At 38.0% G+C, this 22,938-nt stretch overlaps 1 protein-coding gene across 1 annotated transcript in view; it reads right to left on the bottom strand.

The window, feature by feature from the left end:
• LOC122791532 (intelectin-1a-like) overlaps nucleotides 1-22,938 on the bottom strand; it is a 144,932-nt gene that overhangs the window by 121,416 nt on the left and 578 nt on the right. The gene's annotated exons all lie outside the window — the stretch shown is intronic.

Genomic DNA, 22,938 nt, shown 5'->3' with positions numbered 1-22,938 from the left:
GATACGTTCCATGGCCTTGCAGACCAGGCTCATCAGGCTAATAGGGTGATAGTTCCCAGGATCAGTGGTGGCTCCCCCTTTGTGGAGTGGGATAACTGTTGCTGTGCACCATTCAGTGTGTACAAAGCCTGATGTGAGGCTATTATTGAACATGGTGCTTAGGTGGGGAGCCAGTTCATTCAGAAGTTTATGTAAAATGCAGCCTGGGATGTTGTCCGGTCCCATGGATGATGTGTTTCTGGCTTTAGAGAGTGCAGCTTTTACCTGCATAGTTGCGATTACAGGGACTCTGCATTCTTCCTGTATAGATATGGGCCCTTTAGGGGGTGGGGAGTAAAGTTAGCACTGAACCTATCTGCCAGGATCTTGGCAATATCAGTTGGTTCTGTAATTTTCGTGCCATTGTGCTGTAACTCAGAGCAGATCTGGGTGTTGCTATCAAGATTCTTGACATAGCTATAGAGTGCTTTGTGGTTGTCCTTAGAATTAGTGGCAATTTTGTTTTCATAGCTAGCTTTGGAGGATCTTATAAGGGATTTCAGCTTCTTATTGAGGCTGACCAGGGAGCTCCTCCACTCATGGAATTTTACTCGCTTTTGCAACAGTTTCTTCCTTCTGTTTTAGAGTTTGTTTATGGCAGGGGACCACCAGATTGGCTTCCTTTTTTTGGAGGATAGCGTCTTGGTTCTGTTTGGGATAGCACGATCCATGCACTCATGTAAGTGCTTATAGAGTGCATTTGTGTAGGATTCAGCAGTTGTAACCGTATTGTCCATCTGCATGGGTGTCATGAAGTTCACCACTTCTGTCTTAAGAAGCATGAAGTTGGCTTTGGAGAAATTTTTTATCATGGTCTCCTTAATGGGGAGTGGGGTTCCTTAATGGGGTATGTGTGGTAAAAGTAAGGAACTCTATCCCTACTGAGTTACATCATCAGAGTAATCACAAACTCTTCTTAAAGAAATTAAAATATCTCCAGACAGATATACAGGTATGTTTTTGTTACAAAATTACATGGGTTCGTAGGTGTGTACTAGGCTAATGGCCCTGGAGCCTTTACAAGCCTAGCCCATAGGATTATCTTGGCACTTTGCCACCCGACCTTAGTTCCCAGTGCCTCTGTTGAGTAGAGCCACTGGAGTGATCCCTGGGGTGAATTTCCTATTTCCCATCCACTCATCAAGGTTTCTCTTGAAGAGGGACAGTGAGGTGCTCTGTTTGACATGTATGGGAAGTCTATTCCATAGCATGGGCAGTCTCTGGCTTTTGAACCTGTCCCTCCAGCTTGTTCTGTTGATTGCAGTAATGAGGTTGAGGTCTTTGGAGCATGTGGTGCACAGGGATTGGGATTTCTTTAGATGTAGCATTTCTAACAGAGCTGGGTCAGACATGAATTTGTAAGTCGAGCAGAGATTGCCTCTAAGTAGGCAATATGAGACAGAGAATAGTTGGAGTTTTTTGAGTCTGTCCTTACAGGATAAGTCTTTAAGGCCTAGGATCCTCTTTGTGAAGTTCTTTTGCAGCCTCTCCAGTTGTTGCAGGTGTATAGTGAGGTACATGCCAAATGAGGCATTGTAGTCAATGACTGACCTAATGAGGGAAGAGTAGAGGGAGACAATGACCTCTTTCTTCCGGGATGCAAAACCCTTTGTAATGAGTTGTGCCCCATAGAAGGACTTTCTGACCACAGTGGCAATGTGGTGGTCAAAACAAAGGCTTCTGTCAACCTGTGTTCCCAGATCTCTTATAATTCCTTCTGTGTTCAGTGGACTACCATCGATGTTTTAATACATGGGAACCAGTTTTTTCCCAGAGGGGATGACGACAAATTTTTTGGCATTGAGCTTAAGGCCATGGTTCTGACACCAGTCAGTCTCAGTGAGGCCTTTCTATAGGATGTCAACATCACTTGGAGAGTTAATAATAGCTCCCAACTTGCAATCATCTGCGAACTTTGTCCCTTCGTGTTAGCCTGGACTTCAGAGAAGTAGATACCAAACAGGAGAGGACCCAGGACTGAACCCTGTGAGACTCCACTCATGACAGGTTGGCAGTCTGACTTGGAGTCAGCTACTTTCACACTGTGGGTTCTATCTGTGAGCCAGTTTGCAACCCACCTAGTGATACAGGGGTTGATGCCTAGCTTAGTGAGTTTTTCTATGATTCCTGAGTGGGGAATGGTATCAAAAGCCTTGGCTAGATCAAGGTAGGCTGTATAAATCACCTTGCCTTCATCCACAGCTCTGGTGAGTGACTCAAAGGAGTCGACCAGGTTGAGCAGGCATGATCTACCCTTCACAGAACCAAACTGTGTGGGATCCAGAGTTTGGAGATTCCCTATATCCTTGTTTATTAGGTCCATGATGATGTGTTCCATAGCTTTGCATATCAGACTCATCAGGCTAATGGGTCGATAATTTCCAGGGTCTGTAGTCACTCCTCCTTTGTGAAGAGTGATGACTGTAGCAGTGCGCCATTCGGTAGGGACAAAGCCTGAGGTGAGGCTGTGATTGAACAGGGCACACAGGTGTGGTGCCAGTTCACTCTGTAATTCATGTAGAACACAGCCAGGGATATTGTCAGGTCCCACAGAAGTTGTATTCTTGGCCTTAGACAGTGCTGTTTTAACCTGTGCAGCACTAATACTGGGTGCCTGGCAATCTACAGGTATTATGATTGGTCCTTTGGTGGGGGAGAGAGGGGTAAAGTTGGCACTGAATCTGTTGGCCAGTATATTGGCAATATCTGTTGGCTCAGTATACGAAGTACCATTGTGCAGTAGCTCAGAGCAAATCTGGGTATTGCTGTGGCGATTCTTTACATAACTATAGAAGGCCTTGTGGTTGTCTTTACTATCTGCTGCAATTCTGTTTTCATCGCTAGCTTTAGAGGATTTGATGAGGGATCTCAACTTTTTGTTGAGGCTGATAAGGGAGTTTTTCCAGTCTTGGGACTTCACCTTATTCCACATCAGTTTCCTCCTTCTGTTGTATAGTTTGTTTATGGCAGGGGACCACCAGATTGGCTTCCTTTTTTTGGAGGAGAGTGTCTTGGTTCTATTAGGTAAGGTGAGATCCATGCATTTATGTACGTGTTCGTACAGTGCATTGGTGCATGATTTGGTGGTCATGCAACTATTCTCCATTTGCATGGGTGCCGTGAAGTTAGCCACCTCTGTTTTTAGGAGCCCAAAGTTAGCTTTGGAGAAGTTTTTCATGGTGGTTACCTTTGCGGGGGGGATGTGGATTTCCAAGGTGATTAGTTTGTGGTTGGATCTAACCAGGGAGGAGATGACTATTGGTGTGGAGCAATGGTCGCCCATGCTACTAATGACCAGGTCAAGGATGTTGCTACCTCTAGTGGGGGTAAGAACTAGCTGGTCCAGGGCACTGGAATTAATGAATTCCAGGAAACGTTGGGCAATTGTATTGGTACATGACTACTTTTCCCAGTTAATAAAGAGGTAGTTGAAGTTGCCCAGTATGAGAGTGTTAGGTTGGTCCCTAATATAGGATAGCAGAAGAACGGAGTTTGAATAGTGAGGTAAGGAAAAATAAAAATGCTAATACTGGTAAGGAGACCAGATGTATATAGTTAGATGCCACTCAGTATTGAATATATAACAAATATACAATAACTTTTACTTGAGTCATTCTTTGATATTCTCATTATCACATGACCTGATGGTTAATTATATAATCAATACTGACTGGTACCTAACTATATACATCTGGTCTCCGTATCTGTATTAGCATTTTTATTTCCTTACCTCTCACTATTCAGACTCTGTTCTTCTGCTATAATTTTTATTGCCTCGATTTTACCATATATATAAATGGATTTCTATCACTGTGTCGATTAAACAAAGGATCGCACCCTAAAAGATCAAACACAGAAGGCCAAAACATACAAAAAAATTTAAACTATTTCAGTGCAGATGGCCCAGGCCCCCTGTGTCCCTAAACCCCCTGCTAATTATATAGACCAACTCCGAGATCACAGTTGAGTAGGGAAAGTGCTAAAGCCTACTTCCCGCTGGACAAGGATCTCAAACAAGAAGCCACCAGCATTTGTCAAAATTCTGAGATTGCAGCTAAACATTATTGTACTTGCATGTGACATTCTGAGCAGTCAACACTATGAATATTACTCATATATATAAATATTTCTTTAAACTATTATACTGCCAAACAGTGTAGGCAGTGGATAACACTGACCTTTATTTGTTTTATTTGTAAATATAGTGATCTCTAGAATCATTGAAATTGTATCCAAAGCTGTTGTCTCAGTCTTTACTTTGAATATACTGCATATATTTTAATGTAAATGTCAGGTAACTCTACAGGTTGATTCTACACCTGCATATTGTTGTGTAACTTAGTTTATTTTAAAGCATAGTTTATGGAGCTTTTCTCCATGGGCCTCTAGTGAAAAGGGGTTCTGAGCTGAATTGGCTCTCTGAATTAACAAATTGAAGTAAATAGATAAATATAATACAATACAATACAGACCCTTAACTGATAATTGGCTAGGTGTTTTTTATAAGTGCATAGTTAAATCATCAAGATGTAACATGAAATTACCCTGGTAATGTAGCTCAAGAAGCCATTCAAAGTTAGTTAACTATAACAAAAATGTTTTAACTCGCTGTACTTGTAAACAACAGCTAATATAATATTAAGCACAATTTCTTTTGTTTTTATGAGGGTGTTTTCTTTAACTTGGGTCATTGTATGAAATGGGCTGAGAAGAACACCTGAACAGGGAAAAAAGAATGTTTAGAAAATATTCTGTGGAGTAACTAACCAATCCCCATAGCACTGAAAATTATAACAGGGAGGCGATTGGGAGTGAGATCTATTTCTGCATGTTTCTATGATTCTGGGATATTTTGATATTATTTTGTTAATGAAATGTATACATAGTAACAATAGGACAGTGATCACTAATTAAAGGTGATTGAACCATTGTTTGAATAAAGTTACTAGGTATCTTTGTCATGGCCTGATCTAGTAGGGTATATTTGCTAGATGCTAGGTTTGACCCGGAGTGATCAGAAATTAGCTGGATTCAGTAGTAACTGACTAAGTTAACTTAGATTTAGAAGTTATTATAGTTAATATTTAAATCTCATATGATTAGAAAATTATTTTCAATAATAGATAAGATTCTTTTGGACAGTGATTTCAAGTTAATGGATAGCTGAAGGGGGTTAGAACACAAATGTTATGGATGCATATTCTATTATAAGCTCATTGGGATCTCTGCCATTTTGCGTACTGGTGAAGGTAATCTAGGAGGAGGTAGCATGTTTAGTATCAAGAAAGCTTGCCTCACCTTTTATTCTGTCTCAATAGAAACCAACTTTTAATAGCTAGAAATAATTTTGAGGAGTTTTGCTGTTGGTGAGTCATGTTTAAGCCTTGGTTGGTTGTATAACCACAATACAGATTGTTTAATTGTGTGACATCCCTATTTCCCTGTTATCAAATTCATTAACACTGAAAGGATGAGTTAAGTTAGAAACAGCGGGAAGCCATAAATGCAGCTACTCATTTTCATCTATGCACTTACTGCTGTACAAACACAACACATGCACAGAATTTAACAACTTTAACAACTATATCAAAGTAAAACAAATCTTGAATCTTCAAAGAAAGACTTTTAACTGTGTGTCATCCATATTTTGCAACCTCAAAGCTGACACCCATCCCCTTTACTTTGCCATAGTTCAATTACTCCACTCTTAACTCCTCCCCACTTGTCTCCTTTCTTCTACTTTTATATGAATTGCAACTAACCACCTCTGCTAATTTTCACCTTCCTTCTTCCATCTTAGACCCCCCTACTCTACTGTACCTAATTACCAACTGCCTGCGCTGATGAATTCTCCTACCTTCTTCTTATCTAGTCTCTATCTTAATTATTCCATTCCTCCCCACACTACCATCCATCACTTCCCTTGTCTCAAGTTCTAACTATGTTTCTCTGCTATTTCTACTAATAAGTGAGGATCTTTGTATTTACTCAATTAACCTGACCAATTATATAGTCTCTTGTATTGCTATCACACCTATTTATGCAATTCCATCATGATGCAACCATGCCTCCTATAAAAATATCCTATCTGTCATGTTTTGTTAAACTTCCTATGTATAATATATGTCTGCAGATATGACTGTTAATCTTCTCTGTAAAAATGTAAGTGTATTAGATTTGCTTAGACATGCTTGTTTATCTTCCCATGTAAAAATGTATGTTTATGCTTTTCTTTTTTTTAGGGGGGGTTGTTCTGTAAGTTGACTTTTCTTCTCTGCATTTTTGTTTCTGTTGTTAATTATATAAAACCTATATATTCTTATTCCTTTTCTTTGTATTGGAGCTTATCTTCCCGGGCCTCCACTTAAAATGGGTTTCTTACCCAGTCAGACTTTCCCAGTAACCAAATGTCAAATAAAATAAATAAATAAATAAATTACACAATTGTCTGTGGAGCTCATTGTTAATGGAGCCACGTGTACTGAGCCAGAAGATACAGCAACCCTACTGGCATACAAGTTCATCTTTAACTTTAGCCCCTCTCCCCTTCAACCTCCCCTCAGGAAATGCCAAGAAATATAACTCCCCATATCACTGAGGAACAGATTGTCAATGCTCTCTCTAAAGTTACGAACACTGCATCAATGGGCCCAGGCAATGTCTTAGAATGTCTTCTAAACAGCATGAAGTATAACCTATCAGGCCCTCTTGAAATGGTATTTAACTATAGCCTCCAAACAGGCTTCATGCCTCATGAATGAAGAACCACAACAGTCATCCCTCTGCACAAAGATGGGCCATCTACAGACCATGGAAACTACCAAACTCATAAATCTCACTAGTCTGATATGCAAAGCCGTGGAAAGAGTTATCATGGAAATTATCATTAATGACATAGGAAACCTCCAAACTCTGGCACTCAATTTGGTTTCATCAAGGCCAGGTCATGCCTACTCAACCTGGTGGACTTCTTTGAGAAGGTCACTAAAGCAATGGATGAGGGCAATATATTTCACACTGCCTATCTTGAGCTGGTCAAGGTATGTGACACAATACTTACTTGGGTATTGTTGATAAACTCAAGGGGTTAGGTATAAAACATTATGACACCCAGAGGATAGCCAGCTGGCTAACAGGCAGGACCCAGGAAGTTAAAATTGGTGAGTCCAACTCTACAAAGAAGCCAGTCACAAGCAAAGTCCCTCAGGGATTGTTCCTGGGACCGCTCCTTTTTAGGATTTACTTTTTGAAGAAAAGGGAAATGTCAAGGGCCTCTGGCAGACCAAATTTGCAGATGAGTACTAATTAGGAGCAGCCATAAAATCCCCTACCAACACCTAATATTCTCCAGGAAGGCAGGAAGGGCTGACATAGACAAATAATTTGTGTCAGAGCCATAGACTAAAACTAAATGTCAATAAATGCATAATAGTATCCTTCAGGAATTCGTCCACCCCTGGTAGCTATCATATTGATAACCCACCACTAACAGTCAACCATGTAGTTAGGGACTTGGAGACACACATAGACAGTAATCTAGACTTTGACCATCACATATCTACAGTAGTGAGGAAATCATTCTATTTTGTACAACTTATAAACAGAGGTATGGCATCTAGGTATGATGAGGTAACTGTTCCACTGTATTCATCTCCCAAGCTCCTGCTTACATTTGCCAATGATTGGACCTACTATTGGGAACAATGCCCCTTTGGTATATACCTAACCAGGCACATTGAACAACTGAATGTCCACAGAGGTTCCTCGTTAAAAGAATATAGGGCATAAGTAACATGTGCCATGCAGACTGCCTCAAAGCCTTATCCCTGCATTCTATCTTCTACAGGCTGTTGAGGGGAAATCTATGCCTGGCATACAAGGTATTGTCAGACCTCACTGTGATAAAACTGCTGCATATCTGCAAAACAAGCAACACCAGAATTACCCATTATAAATATTTAAACCTTGTCTGTGATATAAATAGGACCTACTGGAAAGACAGGTAAGTTCCCCAGAGACTATCCATTCAATGGAACAGGTTCCCCAAACATGTGAAGCAGAGTTCTTCCCTAACCCAATTCAAGTGTAACTTGGACAATTGGATGCGGAATAGAAAATGCATCCCTGGTTTGACACCTATGTCTCTAATGAATGCAAGTAGCCTGTATAAATGGTTCATCTCCCTGGCTTAGGTTCATAGGGTAGCCTTGATGATACTACCCCCACCTTAGCCTAGTATATTTCACCCATCGCCCCTGTTTCCCCAAGTTCTTTTCCTGTCTGCTGGGGTCACCAGGGGCAGGGAGGTGAGTTCCCTCCCAGTCCATATTTCAGGTTCCCCAGGGGTTCTCTTAGGTTCTGCTAGAAGAGAGGAGGACTGCTTGACATGGAGAGGGAGTCTATTTCTAGATGGAGTCTGGGGGACACAAATATCCCACCAACATGTCACCAACAAGGTTCTAAGATGTCACAAGGGCCTTTAAGAGGTTGCATGAGTGGAGTTTGTCTTACAGCAATGCAGCAACTCCATCAACTCTGATGTCATGCCATATACTGTACACAGGATGAGTCTGTCTGACTGATCTGAGACTGACTAGGAACAGGTATTTTAAGCTACCTTGTACCTGATAGATGTAGACAGACCCTGGATTTCCTGGTTTGGGAACATTCCTGGTCTCCTAACTGCTCCATGTCTTGGCATGGTATATGCTGCATGAAGAGCATTGTATTCGATAATGGGTCTGATAAGAGGGGAGGGGGATGTTATGACCTCCTTGTTCCTGGATGGGATGCTGGATATTATGACCTGGAGGTACATGTAGAAAGCCCATAGACAGAGTGGTGGTGTGGGTGGTCAAGAGGTCAAGTTGTTCAACCTGGGTGCACATGTCCATCACGACTGATTGCATGCTTAGTACATTGCTATTAATGTAATAATTCATGTGGATGACATTTTCCCTATAGGGGATAATGATGCATTTCTTGGCATTCAGTTTGAGGCCATGCTTCTGGCACCAGTTATTAGTTTGGGTAAGGCCCTCTTGGAGGATGTTCACATCACTTGGGGAATTTAAGACAGTGCTCAGCTTGCAGTCATCTGCAAACTTGGTCAGCTACAGACTACTGGTTTTGGCTTGCACCTCAGAAAAGTATATCCTAAACAGTAGAGGCCCCAAGACTGATCCTTGGGGTACACTGCTCATTACAGGTCTACTATTAGTGGTGGCTTCCCCTACTTTGACGGAGAAGGTTCTATCAGTGAGCCAGTTAGCTACCCACCTGGTAACATACAGGTTGTTGCCTAACTGGGAGAGTTTATCTATTATGCCCAAGTGGGGAATAGTGTCAAAAGCTTTGGCTACGACATGGTAGGCAGTGTGCACTATCTTCCCCTTGTCCATGGCTTTGGTGACTGTTTCAAAGAAGTCGACCAAGTTTAACATGCATGATCTCCCTTTGACAAAACCAAACTGTATGGGGTCAAGTGTTTGGAGGTTGCTAATGTCCTTGGTTACCAAGCATACTAAAACTTGTGAGAGATTTGGGATGCATGACTAGGCATAAAAAAGGCCCTATGGTTCATTAGTGTAGTACACATCTTATTGTGCCATCGCCAAGTCCTCAGTCTTACCACACTTTTTGCCCCCCCCCCCCCCCCCAGCTCACATACTGAAAAACTGGAAAGATACAGTCAGGGAAAAAATAAAAAAGCTCATGACGTGCCATAGTAAAACTAAAAACATAGAATAACAAAAAGTATGGCCTTAACTAAACATTATTGCCTAATGGCCTTACTTTTTAAGCAACACTTGTTATTAATGACATCATTTAAATTAGAGTGACATCAGCTGTTAAATGTAGTTGCTAATACAGTGCTCTGTTTTCATACTGGATATTATAGATGGTGAGTCTCAGAATGGGCATAACCTGATCTATAACAAAGAAAACAAATCTGCAGAAGCCAGGGTGCTTCTTACTGTATTCAATGCATTTCCACCACTGTTAGTTTTAATTGCACAGCTGTTCTGATAAATTATTTTATGAGAACTTTTCTAATGGTCATTACCCACGTAGAAGCTCTGACAGCTGAAGCACCTAGCTATACAAACCACTCCAGTAAAGCTGCAGGTATAAAGTACCCTGGCTCTGCATGTTTTCTTTTCATGTGACACATTTAAAGATGGCCCTTCAGAAATAAACTTCCATGCTTACATGCTCCTCAGCTTGTTAGTAACCAGTGACATAATATGTTATAATTATCATTTTACGACTTTGTTTTTAAATTAGTTGTTGTTGTGTCTTTTGGCTTTTCCCGGTTAGGGGTCGCCACAGCGGAACTCCGGTCCGCTAATGATTGGCAGTAGATTTTTAAGTGCAGAGTTGCCAGCCCTGATGCACAACCTTCAGTGAAGGTATACCCATTCACGCATGTCTCCAGACAGAAGATGCTCTAGCTGAGAATCAAACGGGACAACATCTTACTGTGAGGCGACAGCACTACTGCAGCACCACCACCGCAGTTGTTTTATTTACAAGGCCTATCTCCACTAATTCTAGCTAGATTATTATTCCCAGAAATAACTTTTTTATTCTCTGTCAAAATATTTTTAATACTCTGTCAACTGAAAACACTAGTCCAAATGATCTGACATAGGTTCATAGGTTGGTACTAGGCTATCGGCCCTAGGGCCTACACAAGCCTAGCCATAACAATTCCTTGGCTATTTCTCCCCACACTATTTACTTCCCTGGACCCCTGTCTAGCAGGGCGACTGACGTGATCCCCGGGGTGAATTTCAACATTATCCCTATAATTCCACTTATCCCTTTGATCCACTCATTCAGACTTCACTACCAAGATAGGCACATAAACAGTTTTTGTCTCTAACTTCGCTTGGTCAACCATTGTAATTGTTGCTCTCAGCTGTATATCTTAGCAACAAATGCAGTTCCAGCAAAAAAAAAAAAAAAAAATTCCTTTATCAAATTTTGAATTATCAGTAGTGAGTCTAGAATTAAGACTCAATTGACTCTAAACTATATTTAATTTAATATTTTCAAGATTACAGCTTACAGAATGTAAATAATTATTTACACAAGTTGGTTTAGAATACACTTGTGATGAAACTTTTTGTCTGAATATTTAGTATAATAATAATATCTACAGTACTGACAAAATTACCTCTGCTCCCAATAAAATCTCAAAAATCCTTCACTTCCTCTCCAAATGAAAAACAAATCATCTAGACAGCATTTATAGTATGCTACCTGATTAATAAGTCAGTGTTTAAACAACTGTTCCACTTTCCAGTGAGCCATTACCAGTGTCTGTCCTGATGGTGGCACTTTTGTTGATAGTATTGTTCTTGAAACAGAAAATAATTGTTTTCTACCACTAAGTCAGCCAAAGAGCATTAATATCTTTTGTCAGCATAATGTTATCGCAGGCTGAATATTGTCTAACATTCTATGCCCAGATTTTAACGAATACAGATGTAGACTGAACTGGTGTCTATAGTGAACTGTGATGCCCGTGCCCTGGCCCAGCAATCAAGGAGCCTCAATCCTCAAAACTAACACCAGAGAGGGTGTCTCATATATGAGGAAAGGGTAACAAATACACACAGTAAAGTGCAACTTCCCTTAAGAGCACACAGAGATCACAGTCAGTCTGGGGCTGGTTGCTCCCTTGATCTCCAGGTCCTCAATAAGACTCCCCACTGGCACAGCTATAGGGTCCAGATCTCAGCCTAGCTGGGCAAGCTAAAATCTCTAGCACCCTCTCTGTCCAACCAGTGCTTTGTGTCCCTGCCCAAGTAGCTGACACACACACACTTTGAGAAGAGTTTATACAACCACACAGACACTCCTGGGCAAGGCTGGCACAGGTTCTCTAGCTGTGCCCCTTTTTCCCAGACTATATGGTAGTACCAGCTACCACTACCCACTAATAATTATCAGCTACTCAAAGGCTCTTAAATGGTGTCCAATTATTACTGTGCCATATTATTATCCAATTGGCAGTATGACTTAAAGAGTCAAGGCTTATTAGAGTGACTTGGTACAGGATCCTTATATACATGCAATGTACACTTAGAGCTTAACTTATCTCTACACAAACCAGCCACAGTTAAAAGTTTTTAAAACATTTAATAATAAATATTAAAAACACAAGACAATACTTTCTACTACACAGAGCTCGTCAAGAGTTCAGCGATCACACAGAAATACTTAAAATAATTCAGTAGTACAGTTCTGACATCACAGAAAAATACTTAGTCTAATCGTTCTAGTTTCTAGCTATTTCTAAAAGAAAACACGAGTCTAAGATAACTTACAGATGAGCAAGACAGTGCTGTGAGTTGGATGATCAAGACAAAAATGCTTAATGCTTTCCGATTTTCTCTGTTTAAATTGAAATTGCAGTTCTGATAAACATTACATCATTCTTTCACTTTCCTGGTGTTCCCAGGCCAACAGAAACTGCATTATTTTGTTATCTTGCAGCTGCAGGAAACTACATCAATAAAATACATTCCATATGTAAACTCTAGTAATTATTCCTTAAGTTAAAACAATAGGCAGGATGCCTTCATCTAGCCTGTCCGGAGCCGAATTGTAAACATCAAAGACAGTCATGAAGTAATTTGAACTTCAAAGGACAAACAAAAAATGTTTGTCTTAGCTTTCTTTACAGCAGAGGGCAATGCTGTTACATTGTTTTAAGTTCACATTTCACAGCATATTCTTTCATTTAAGAAAACAAGTCTGTAGTTCCACATTCATATTTACAAATGATAGAATTATCTGCACAATTCTGTCTGGCTAGGCTGGCAGCCTTCACATGAACAAACAAGTTTCACTAACTGTAATTACATAATTTTTAAACATGTGCAAAACGGCAATGAATCCTTACTACAAGTGCTACGTTTCTACACAGCTGGATTTGGTTTCTCATCCACCATCATCACTGAATTGTAGTTTTAGAAACCTTGACCAAAACTATTGGTTGGAAAACAGTTTTATATTCATTTTGATGAAGTTGGTTTTAATTGTAAGGATAAAAGTACTAAACTTTTATCAAAGAGTTCACTTCATTCAGGTTATACATATTTTAGTTATATATTTTTTCTTCTTTCATTGCATGTGCAATGGGAATTTGTTTTTGCTCCTTTTCAGTTTTTATTTTATTTATTATTTATTATCATTTGTTAACCGGGTTGGTCCAGCTGAGCACAGGACCCATTTTCAGTGGAGACCCGAGGAGAAAAGCTCCATATAAAGTTTCAGTTAATCAAAAAAAATAGCATTCCATTTAGTTCATTGACAAGAAGTATTACAAACAATTAAAACAAACCCACAGAATACATTTGTACATTATTTAAAATAAATCAATCATGATAAAAAGTAAGGATAAGTCAAATACAGAAGTATTTCCAAGAGACAAAAGATATAAATGTACAAAAGTAGTAGTTATAGCGAGAAGAAGCATGAAATAGAGGATAAGAAGAAGGAGAAATGAGGTAGAAACAAAGAGTAATGGTAAAACGAAGAAGGAAAAGAGGGTAGATAGAAAGAAGCAGAGGGAAGCAACAGAAAGATTAGAGGAGGGGAAAAAACGCATTCATTATAATGTAACTGAAAGGTGTTTTCTTATTCTCCTACAACATTACTCACAATCCTGTGTATCTCAGCACATTCCATGTCATCTGCAAAAATTGTAAATAACTCTGAGAAAAGACAAAATATTCAATACATCAGAAATCTATAAGGCAGCACTGTCCACTGTTCCAAATAACTCTGGTGTAACTTAAATCAATGGCAAGCAGAAATTATACTAATAATCTGATCCACTGCAATCTTATAACACACTACCACAATGAGACAACTGATATGGGTTCCTATAGCTAACCATTCCTTGAAGACAGCAGCTACATGAAATGAAGGTCAGAATGATATATTTAATATCTTAACATTTCCAAAATTCAAAATCATTGAGATTTGCCTGTTTGTGTGTGCATGTGTGTTTGTGTGTATGTGCATGTATGTATATGTGTGTGTGAGTGTGTGTGTGTGTGTGTGTGTGTGTGTGTGTGTGTGTGTGTATATATATATATATATATATATATATATATATATATATATATATATATATATATATATATATATATATATATGTGTGTGTATATGGATCCCCTTCATTTAGACAAATTGCTACAGCAGTGAAATAGAAAATGTCGCGATCAGTATATCTAATTACCACAACATCAAAAGTTGAGAACGTTGAGTTTTGTAACGTCGAATTTTTTAGTATTCTAGTGGTGCAGAGTTTAAATCTTGTACTATCACTCTAAGAAGTTATGTATAGTGTGGAAGCAATATGGCAGAGGTAACGTGTAACATTTTACAGTGAGTTTTGAGATGTTTTGGTTAAAGGTTTTGAGGAATAGGTACGGGATTTTTTATTGTTTTGAATAGTTTTTTTAAGATTTAAAGAAACAGTGTTAGTGGTAGTTAAACTGGTGGGACAAGTTACTAGGAGGGGAAGTGTGTATTCTGGATGTGTGTTGATGTTTTGTGTGGAGAACAGGTGCATATTTGTAACATTTGGAGATCGTGGTACAGTGACGATCGAAAAATGTACCTTTTCTCCACTGTAGTGCAATCTCAGAGTTGATATATTTAATTTGTAGGGGATGTGGAGGTACAGGGGGTGCAGGGGCACAAGAAAGGCTTAATGTGGAGTATGCAGGTATGGATGTAGTGTTTTAGGTGTAGAAGGGAATGGTATTGTGATGACTCATATTCAATGGTGTTTTCGATGTTATGGTCTTTAATAATTACAGTGTTGAGTTTATGGCTTTCCAAGGTTTTGACATTTAGATATTTTGGTCTCAACGTTTTGTATTTTGCTGTTCTGGCAATTCGACTTAATGAAGTAGATCCATACACACTGTGTATGTATGTATGTATGTATATATATATATATATATATATATATATATATATATATATATATATATATATATATATATATATATATATATATATATATGGTTTACTATTGAAACATTGAATAGTCGTCTATTAATGGTATGGCAGAAATAGGTCGATTTTGACATGAAAGAGTGGAATTTCAAAAATGATTTGCACAATTAAGTGCATTCGATATTTTTGACATTCCCCTCTTCTAGTCCCAGCAGTAAGCTCACCTCTACTATTTTGCGGGGGGTCTATGCTCCCCCGCACCCCCCCATGTGGGGGGCTGTGCCCTCCACACCCCCTGCACATTAAATATACCAACTCTGAGATCGCACTACAGTGAGGAAATGGGCTACTTCCTTGTTCCTCACTGAAGCATGATCTCCCTGCACAGTCTCAGCAAGTCGCTTCTGGAAAGGTAGAGTGTACCATGCAACTCAACTAACCTCTGTCGACTGCTTTTGGTTCAATTTCCTTCCCCTTGGAAATCGTGATTTTACACATTGGACATTCAATTTCCTGCAGTTCGGGTAAGTCATAGTAAACCTATATATATATATATATATATATATATATATATATATATATATATATATATATATATATATATATATATATATATATATATACTGTATATAGATAGATAGCATTCAAGCTCCCACAACCTCTAATATTGGTAAATTGGCAAAGGATACTATTAAATACATTAAAATATTTTTGTTAAACAATCATAGCGGCTGTATCACTGGAGAACATTAAATGTGATCAAAACAAAGACTTAAATGATTAAACACTTATAGTTTTTATGGGGATGCCATTTAAAATGAGTATACACCGCTTTTTTTTTTAAATAAAATGGATGTATGCCAGTATGTCAAACTTTGGATGAGACAGACTGCAGTATCTTCTGACTCAGCTTATTTATTTATTTATTTTTTTTGTAGGTAAAGTCAATTTGTGTACAAGTCATGATATAAATATTTACTTACATTTGCTGGGTTTTTACTGTGTCTGTGAAAAAGTATGCCTGTTCATAATGTTGCTTGTAGTTTGGGCTGACTGATAGTAAAAAATACTTACAAAATTTTGAAAATTAAGAAGCTAAAGAACTGAATCTTACAGAACTCAGATGCTTACACATGATGCTGCTAAGTACATTTTTTAATTGTGAGCTTACGATATCTATCAGTCAGCCTGTAATTATTTATTTATTGATGGTTGCCATGTTTGGGTATAGGGGTTAAATGTGAATTTTCCAGAGGCTGGGAAAATAAGAGGTTGTACAGGTAAAGTGATCATTTTGCAATATCATACTGCAGGCCTTAAGGAATTTTTTTGAAAGATTATCTGCCCCAGGGGATATTTTGCTAAGGAGGTTTTTGAAGGCTGACTCAAATTTTTAACTGAAATTCTGCAAATGTGGAAAGAGAAGTAGAATGCAGACTTACTTGTCTGGACATCATTAGGGTAAGGGGTATGGGGCCTATGCCTTACATGGAAATAATCCAAAAGCATCTGCAATAGACAACTACAATAAATGCAATAGAGTGGAATAAAAATTGATGAAAAAAAATTAACAAAAGATAACACCACTCTGATGGCTGAAAGTAAGGAAGAATTGAACAGCCTGTTGATGAAGGTGAAAGTAGCAAGCACAAAAGCTGGCTTTCTTCTGGTTTAATTTCTCCAAGTCTCTTGGGTTTCTAATACCATGACAGGAGGAACCCCATCTGTTAATTATAATAAATAAATAATTAGTATTGTTTCAATCTTTAATGTTAGCCAAAAGTGTTCTTAACAGCCCCTGCAATGTACCCAGAATTGACTCCTTCTGCAATTCATTTGGAGTTACATGTATCGTCAGCATATCTAAATAAGACTGTAAATTCCTTTTATGAAACCCATTGCTCCTGCTACTATTGCAACTGTCTGGCTATCCTTCTTCAACATTGCCTCATTTCAGGCTGCAAATCCTGCTGTTTTATTACTTTGTGTCTCTCTGTATGTAAGACACTATAATCAGTGGGTGTAGCAATTTTAATGATCAATGCAACTTTTGTCTTTTATCATGGACTACTACATCTAGTTTTCTCGCATCTATTTTTTAAACTATTTTTTGAACTATTGGTAATGGGTGATCCCATTTGATATAAACTTCATCATTCTCTATAATGCTTTGTGGCTCATGTTTTCAATGCTTCTCACCTACTTCAATATTGTAATGTTTCCACAATCCCCAGTGCAACAATCTTGCCACATTATTGTACCTTTCAGTGTACAGGCCCTCTGCCATTAGTGTATCACACACAGCAACAAGATGTGTGACTGTTTCCAGTTCTGTTTTACAGAACCTGCATTTGTCTCCCACATATTCAATGGACTTTGTAAGCCAATGTGTACATAATCCACTATCCTGGGATGCTAATATTCATCTTTTGGCTTAAATTCATCTCTCCTTAACCATTCCTGCATCCAATCCTGATTTACATGAGGTTGTTCCAGGAACTTTCTCTACTTGCGACTACATTTATGTCTTTTCCACATCTCTTGCCTTCTCATCTGATCCTTCTCCTTATGTTCTTTTGTTTGTTTTTTGGCACATTCAGTTGCTGCCTGATTTTTGTCTACTTCTGGCTTGGTTTCCATTCCTGCTTGATAACATGTTTCTGCTAAACTAACAGGGGAGTCATCTTAGATCTGTTCTTTTTATGTTTCAAAACTTTCACTAATTTTAGATCTGATTATGTCAGCAGATATTTATACAGTCCTACGATTGCAGATCTGTACATATAATCAATTTCAAGGAGGCTCATATCTCCTTCAGAATGAGGGATATATACTCTTGGTATACACTGATTTTTATATATGATTTGATAAGTATGAAGCATTTTCTTGTTTTCCTGTCCAACTGATCCAATACCTTTTGGGGCCAGTCAGTCACCCCAAAACTGTAAGTTAGAACAGAAAGAACAAATTGGTTTATAGCCTGGACTTTGTTCCTAGATGTCAAGGCTATTTTCAGTATTACTTTTAGTCTTCTAAAATATTCTTTACTGAGTTTTGTTCGTATTTGTACATGTTTTATTGACGATCCTTCATCAATTCCCAAATATTTATGCACTCGTTCCTGCTCACGTTCCTTTATATCACTTTCCTGTCCCAAACTGATACTTTATGGGTGCTGCAGCTTTCCTGCTTTAAATGTTGCTTTTGCACATTTATCAAGACCAAATGACATTCTTATATTATTTGAGAAAGTTTTGACTGCTTCCACTTGTGCTTTCAGCTCCTCAGCTGATGAACTATACAGTTTTAAATCATCCACAAAAAGAAGATGAGAAGTCTTTACATGTTGTTGTTATCTGGGAGCCAGATAGACAGCTTAAAGGGTTAAGGGCAAGATGAAAGAGCAGCAGTGACAAAATGTCTTCCTAAAATATCCCCCTTTGAATTTTTATCCCTGGGATAATAATTTGTCCTCTGTCAGGGCTTAGCTGCAAAGTGGTTTGCCACTGTTTCATGGTCACTGTAATGTAATTGATCAAAGTAGGGTGTATCTCATACAACTGTAAGCACTCCTTTATCCATTAATGTGAGATGCTGTCAAATGCTTTTCTGTAAACTATCCATTCCATACTTAGATTCTTTCCCCTTTTATAAGTCTCCATTATGACTTTAATTAACAATGAATTATCTTTTGTTCCATATGACTTTCTTTTGTCACCCTTTTGTCAATTGCCATGATTGAGTTTTCTTCTAAATGCCTATAAGCACTGTTGGCATCAATTTCACTATGTAGTTTATGCATTGTCGAAAGGTATTTTATTGGTCTATAGATTTTAGGATAGCTTGCAGGTTCACCCTTAAGGAGGAGTATGATTTTTCCTGTTGTTACCCAAGCTGGTGTGTGCTTGGGGTGCACATATAAGTAGTTCTTACTCAGGACTAAGTCTTCGCATAACGATTTTAATACTTTAGTAGTTAGGTACTACATCTGGGCCTGGGGTTTTCCATTTAGGAGCTTTTCTTAATTTCGTGTCAGTTTCTCTAGGTGTTACTTCATCCCATTTCATATCCTGTACATTTGAACTTCTTGCTGTTTCGTTTACTTCTCTCCATTCAGCATCTTTATTATGTTCCACAGGGTCTTCACGGATATTTCTTCAAAATGCTCTATTTCTTTTTTATTTGGTGGTGCTACAATTCCTTTTGCTTTGTTTCCCAATTCTCTATAACACTTTTTTGATCATCAGTGAAATGCTTATTTTCTGCTTTTGCTTTATATTTATCTGCATACATTCTATATTTTTCTGCTGTGCTGATATCTTTAGTTTATTATTTGCAATAGTGCATGATAAATCCAAGCCTGTTCTAATACTGCACATTGCTTTTCTCTCATCTATCTTTCTATGTATTTTGCTGAACTGTTCTCTCTTCAATACTCTTCTAACAGTGACACTTCTTGTCTTGATTGCTCTATAGTTTTATCTGTTCAATACTTCCATTATGGCATTTGAATTCTTCCCTTCCTTTCCCCTATTGCCCTGTATTTTGTGATGAGACTATCTCTTATTAATTTTGCTGCACTGTAAATATCCTTTTTACTTCTGTTATATCACATGAATTTCTGTTAATATTCTTGATTCCTGTGTTCATTTGTTTTATCAGACTTACAACATTTTGGGTCTTATTGGCTTTCTGTAATCTATTTCTTTCATCGATATTTATACACCAATCCATTTCTATTAGATCAAACAACTCATCCCTTGGATCTTTTTTTCTTCTAAACTGAGGGCACTTTCTTTATTCCCCATTTCCTGTGGGCATTCTACAGAAAGTTCCAAATCATCTTCCTGTGACATATTATTTTCAGCTGCATCCTGCATCATCCATTGAGCTGTCATTTGGGGAACTCACTAGCCTATCACTCCACAACATTGACTGTGTGGACTCACTGTTCCATCATGCTGTCTTTTATAACTCTCCATTACTAATCCTCTTTTCTATTTTCCCCCTTATTTTTTGTATTGTAAAATGTTCTGTATCTGGATCCCTTTGCCAGTATTTCTCTTTAAATATCTTTGGTGCTGCTCTTTCTGTATTGATCAGTTTTCTTTCTCCTTTGCATACATATCACACCATATTAAATCTCTTTTTGTTTCCCATATCCATATTTCTTCTTCAGATATCTCCTGCTCTACCTGTTTCTCCTTACTTTGGGGGCTCATTGTTCCATTATGCTGTGACATAACCTGTGTTAGACTTTCTACACTAATTCTTTCATTTCACAAGTATTCATGACTTCAGCTTCTGTTTGTTTAATTTCTACTTTACTAATCTTCTGTTCTACATTCCCCTTTTGTGATCTTATTTTTTAGTCTTGTGAAATTTTTCATATCTGGGTGCCTTTGCCTACATTTTTCATCAAATATGCTTGGTGCTACTTTTTTTGTTTTGGTTAGTTTGACTTTCTCCTTTGCATAAATGTTGTTGTTGTTGTGTCTTTCGGCTTTTCCCGGTTAGGGGTCACCACAGCGGAACTCCGGTCTGCTAATGATTGGCAGTAGATTTTTATGTGCCGAGTTGCCAGCCCTGACGCACAACCTTCAACGAAGGTATGCCCATTCACGCATGTCTCCACGCAGAAGACGATCTAGCTGAGAATCAAACCTGACAGCATCTTACTGTGAGGCGACAATGCTACTGCAGCACCACCACCTCCTTTGCAGAAATATTACACTATATCAGATCTTTCTTTCCCATGTCCATGTTTCTGTTTCATACCTTTTAAATATCTCTAGGTTTTATTTTTTATGTTTTCATACTTATTCATTTGCTTCTTTTCCCAAGCAGCCCAAGGTTTCTTGGTCTATATAATGTTTTTCATGAATTTGTTGTAATAATGAACGCAAATTTGCATTTGAAGCTTTTGACATTTTTTTCTTGTACAAATATTTTTCTTTCCTCTAATTTTTCTATTAATCTTTTTGAATATCTTCTCACTGGAAATTCTGGGCTGCTTGCATAATAGTAACAATACATAATTTCTTTCTTATTCTCTCTGTCATCTTTATGGCTCTTATTTTGGCCTGTCAGTTTTTGTGGTTTTTGTGGACTACTACTTCTGTCTGCAACAGGAAGGGTCATCCTCCCCCTGAGCTTGGCCTAACCCCATTGTAGGAATGTTTCTGCTCAGTAAAAGAAATACAATTATGTCATCTTGCCATGCAAACAGATGGGGAAGAAATAGAGCCAATTACATATTTTATTTTCCTGCATGTAAAGATCTAAATAAATAGCAGCAACCACAAAATTAAAATACACGTGCTTCTTGGAAGGAAAGCTTTGCTAAATCTAAGATTTTAAAAGGCAAAGACATCACTTTGTTAACAAAATTTTATTTAGTGAAAGTGATTGTTCTCCAAGCAGAAGCAAACAGTTGTGTCAGTTGTACTTTCAGTAATATTATACGCTGGAAAATCAAAGCTTTTCAACTATGGTATTGGAGGAAACTTTTGAGAACTCTGTGGACTACAGGAAGAACAGTACTCATAGAAATAAACATGGGCTGTTTACTGAATTCTTTAATATGAAAACTAAAATTCAAACATTTTGGTCACACAATGTGAAGACTGATGCTGAGAAGGACTGAAGGCAAAAGAAAAAGGGTGTGGCAAAACCCAAGATGGACTGACAGCATCAATGAAGTAACAAATACAGATTTGCAAGCAGAAGCAGTTGTTGACAAACAGGTTTCTTGTGCTAAAGCTTTTGAGGTCACAAAGAATGGGACACAACTAAACAACAACAACAAAAGCATCAGCAATCAAGATCAACAGAGTTCATTACAGTTGCTTCTCTATCATTGAAATAAAATGTATTACATTTAGTTAACAGTCTTAAGGAGTTTTTTTTTTTTCAGTTTTCATTATTCAAGTCCGTATGTAAAAAAGAAACTGACTCCAAGGAATCACTTCAGCAGCACAATTATATGTTAAATTTGACTTTCTTCAAATAGGACCTAGCCCACTTCTCCACCAATCATGGTTCTTTCCAGAGACAAGCCCCTCATTTTTTTGACTCTGGGCTTCCTGATGCCTTGCATTCACAGAACTCGCTAATGCTTTACACGGACACATTTTCAGACAAGAAAGCAGACAGAAGCATCAGTTTCCCTATCCCTATTAGCAGGGATCTTGCTAGCATCAAATCCATAGTACATAGAAATTGGGATATCATCACCAATAGCCATGAGATTTCCAATAAATTGGGTACTACCCCACTGTTTGCACATAAGCAATCCAAACCTTTAAGAAATTCCTTTGAGAATAGAGACCCACCATTTCTTTTAACACAAATATTCACAATGATTCTCCGGGCATGTTTCACTGTGGTACTTGTGTTGCTTGTGAATATATTCTAATAGAAAATACTTTTACATTCCCTCATAATAACTTCAATATTTCTTTTAAAAGTCATTTTGATTGTAAAACTACAAATGTGGTCTATGCAGCCATTTGTGCATCTTGCCCTTCATTCTATGTGGGTAAATCTACTCGCAAACTGTCATCTCGTTTTAAAGAACATGCTGCAGCTGTCAGGAATATGGATATGAAAAATGCACTTATGAAACATTCCCATTTTTGCCTTTCTTTTCACAAATTCAGATTTATAGTGTTGGATTATGTTGAAATGTTTTTGGGTGATACTAATACATTATTAGAAGTTAATGAACTCCGCTGGCAACTCAGATTAAATGCTGAATCACCCACAGGTCTTAATGAAATGCTTTATTTAAAATGTGCATTAAAATGGATACGCTAATTCTGTACTGTCTTGACAGTTGTCTGCTTACACTGTTGTTTTAATGTTCCCTCATTTCCCTTAGAGTCATGTTACAAATATTATAATGATTAT

Source organism: Protopterus annectens, chromosome 17.part0 (assembly GCF_019279795.1).
Source record: "Protopterus annectens isolate FY-2018-M chromosome 17.part0, PAN1.0, whole genome shotgun sequence".
Classification (NCBI taxonomy): Eukaryota; Metazoa; Chordata; order Ceratodontiformes; family Protopteridae; genus Protopterus; species Protopterus annectens.
Note: the sequence above shows the minus strand (reverse complement) of the source record. Positions and strands in the feature narration are given on the sequence as shown.